Raw genomic sequence first — 3,927 nt, 5'->3', positions numbered from 1 at the left:
CAGGTGCATTACATAAACCAAATGGCATTCTCCTATAGGCATATGTTCCATGAGGACATGTGAAAGTTGTCTTATCCTGGTCTTCTGGTGCTATTGGTATCTGGTTATAACCTGAATATCCATCAAGAAAACAATAAAAACCATATCCTGCTACCCTTTCCAACATTTGATCGATAAATGGTAAAGGAAAATGATCTTTTCTAGTAACATCATTGAAGCGTCTATGATCAATACAAAATCTCCATCCAAAAGAATTGTTCTAGTAGGTATGAGTTTATTATTTTTATTTTTTATGACCGTCATACCTCCTTTTTTTTTGTACTACTTGAACAGGACTTACCCAAGGGCTATCTGAAATGGGGTAGATGATACCTGCCACAAGAAGTTTAATTATTTCTTTTTTCACCACTTCTTGCATTGTAGGATTCAATCTCCTTGGGGCTGCACTATTGGTTTGTAACTATCTTCCATGAGGATTCTGTGCGTACAAATAGCTGGAATAATCCCTTTGATATATGCCACTTTCTACCCTAAGGGTCCTTTGTGTGCTCGTAGTACTTTAATTAAACTGTCTTCCTGTTCAGCAGATAGAGAAGATGAAATAATTTATGCTCAAGATAAACATATTTCAAATGAGAAGGAAGAATTTTGAGTTCAATTTTTGGTTGAACTTCTTCCGATTGTATCTCCTCATCCTTATAATGTTTTTCCAATATTTCAGCTTCGCTCCTGATGGTGGGATCATCATCTTGTGAGGTTCCAGATTTGGACAAGCATCTTTCCATAGAATCTAGAATCAATTTATCATCTTTGAATTCAACTGCAAGATCTCTAATCATGTCAATTGAAAAACATGGGGATGATGTCTCATCTCCTGAAAATCTTAGCATTTTTTTACATATAAAAAATGACTCTTTCTTCATCTACTCTTAAAATTAATTGTCCTTGATGGACATCTATGATTGCTCTTCCTGTAGCAAGAAATGATCTACCCAAAATTATCGGTTCATCAGGACATTCCTGCATTTCAAGTACTATAAAATCCCCAGGAAAAACAAATTTATCAATTCTTACAAGAATATTTTCAATTATTCCCTTAGGTTTTTTTAGTACTTTGATATGCAAACTGAAGAGAAACACTTGTGGTTTTTATTTCACCAAGATCCAATTTTCTAAATATAGAAAACGGCATTAGCTTTATTGAAGCCCCAGAGTCACAAAGTGCTTTTTCAAAATATACTCCTCCCAAAGTGCATGGAATTGTAAAACTACCTGGATCCCCGAACTTTTGTGGTAGTTTGTTTTGAAGTATAGCACTACATTTTTCAGTAAGTACTACCACAAAAGCTTCTTCCGTTTTCTTTTGCTTGACAAAATTTCTTTGAGAAACTTGGCATATGAAGGCATTTGTAATAAAGCATCAAGAAAAGGAATATTAATGTGAATTTGTTTTAAAATATCCAAAAACTTGGCAAATTGACTATCAAGCTTTTCTCTCTTCATTTTTTGGGGAAAAGGAATTTTCACAAGGAGAATATTTTCCTCTTCCATTTTCTTTTCTTTTTCTTCTGATTGTTTAGAGGGTGTTTCAGCATTCTTACCTTTGTCTACCTATTGTGATGATTGATTCTTTTCTTGGGTGTCCTTGTAAGGTTCATCAAGGTTCTTACCTGACCGTAAAGCGATGGCTTTAAGGTGCTCCTTTGGATTTTTCTGTGTATTGCTTGGTAAGGGACCTTAAATCTTTTCTGACACAAGAGTTGCCAACTGGCTTAACTGAATTGTCAGATTTTTTAGAGCTGAATTTTGACTCTCTATTTTTTCATCAGTGGATTTGATGTACTTGTACAATAGGTCATTAAGATTCGTATTTGCTTATTGGGGCCTCTGCTGATATAGAGTTATTTATTGATATGGTCTAAAATTTGATGGCCCGCGATTTTGATTCTGGTATCCAAGTGGACCCTATACCTATTGCTTTTGAAAGCTTTGGGAGTTTTCAGTACCATTTGGATTGCTCCATTGAAAGCCTGGATGCTTTTGTGCCAATGGACTACCAAAAGAGTATGGCTTGTATCCGACGGTATTAACCTGCTCATCATTTTGGTTGCTTGCTTGACATTCATGGTTTAGATGGTTTCCTCCACATATGTCACAGGCCTCAGCTTAGCTTGACTGTTGTTTATTCTCCTGAAAAGATTCAAACTTTTGTGCCAAAGAAGCAATTTGTTGAGTTAGTGTATTTAAAGCATCTTCTTGAATTACAGTAGCAGCTTTCTTATTGATTACATGATCAGATGGCCATTGAATGGTATTTTCAAATATTTCATTCATCATTTGCAAAGCTTCTTTTGTGGTTTTTCCCATAATGGAACCTCCTGCAGCTGCATCTATCACATTTCAATAAGAAGGTTTTAGTCCATGATAAAAAAATATACAATTGCATATGTTCAGCAATGTCATGATGTAGACATTTTCTTAGCATTACTTTTAATCTCTCCCAAGCCTGATAAACTGACTCGTGTCACTCGCAAGAAATTAGTAATATCTTGTCTTAACTTTGTGGTTTTAGTAGGGGAAAATATTTATTTAAAATTTTTGAGTCATCGATCCCATGTGGTGATAGACCTGAGGCAAACTTGACAACCAAGTCTTGGCATCTCCTTTTAAAGAAAAAGGAAATAGCCTTAGCTTGATTACTTCAGGGGCTCCATTATATTTAGCAGTTTCAACTAATTCTAAAAAATCAATTAGATACTATGTGGATCGTCACTAAGATCACCGGTGAATGTACATGATTGTTGAATTGTTTGAATTAATCCAGTCCTGATTTCGAAGTTGTTAGTTGCTACTGGAGGGTTCCTCACACTAGATTCACATTTGAAGTGATCTGGTCTAGCATAATCCCTTAGAATTCTGTTTGCTAGTCTTGGAACCACTTCGTCAAACTGATCTTCTGGAACAAGTGGTGGTGGAATTCCTGGTGGTTGATTTTCAACTCCTGGTTGACGTTCCATTTCTTCACGAGTTACGCTTTGAGAAGCGGATGTTTGTTTCTTCCTGCGCAAACGAATAGATCTTTCAATTTACGATCGTAATATGCCAACTCTTTTGAAGAAGAGCGGGTCATAAACTACGTAATAATAATAATAATAATAATAATAATAATAATAATAATAATAATAATAATAATAATAATAATAATAATAATAATAATAATAATAATAATAATAATAATAACAACTATCTTTTAACACCAATAATAAAAAATCACTTTTATAGAGATAAAAGTGATGAGAACATCAGATGGTAGTACTAGTAATGAAATATTATAGCACTTTTATATAAAGGAAGTATATATAATGATAATAGAAAAAGTTATAATGATGGTAAGAATAGAGGTGATGTAACGATGAAACTATAGGAAGACTAATTTTTATTTTTATCTTTTAAAGAAAAGTTATATGATTATAAATAAAAACACTAGTATTAATAAATAAAATAATTATAATAGTACTTAGTTGGTAATGATAATATTAATGAATATATAGATAATGATAAACATAAACGTAAGTTCTCAAATTTGTAACAAAACACTTATTCTGAAGTAGATGTATGCCAATCCCCAGCAACGGCGCCAAAAATTTGACGAGGCCAAAGTGCATAGGAAATTTCGTTCGTACTCTGTCAAATTCTAATATAGTTTAAGATATCGTCCCACAGAGATTGAAAAATCTATGCTACAGACTTGTAGTATTTTTGCTGCTATTTGAGAGAATCAGATTGATGAAAGAAGAGTAGTGACTTAAATTTATAAATTACTTTAACAAAAGAAACAACTTTCAAAAGATTATCTTAAAAGAAAGAGTTGGGATTCGTTGAATCCACTTAGTGTATATATGACGATAAAACCTTTTTTTTTTTTTA

At 33.1% G+C, this 3,927-nt stretch overlaps 1 non-coding gene across 1 annotated transcript; it reads left to right on the top strand.

The window, feature by feature from the left end:
- The first annotated feature begins 2,456 nt into the window (after positions 1-2,456).
- Positions 2,457-2,561, top strand: LOC132038746 (small nucleolar RNA R71). Its single transcript, XR_009410228.1, has one exon. It is a non-coding gene; the product is annotated as a small nucleolar RNA R71 (small nucleolar RNA).
- The last annotated feature ends 1,366 nt before the right edge of the window (positions 2,562-3,927 follow it).

Source organism: Lycium ferocissimum, chromosome 11, assembly GCF_029784015.1.
Source record: "Lycium ferocissimum isolate CSIRO_LF1 chromosome 11, AGI_CSIRO_Lferr_CH_V1, whole genome shotgun sequence".
Taxonomy (NCBI): domain Eukaryota; kingdom Viridiplantae; phylum Streptophyta; class Magnoliopsida; order Solanales; family Solanaceae; genus Lycium; species Lycium ferocissimum.
This window is presented reverse-complemented; position numbering and strand designations above follow the sequence as displayed.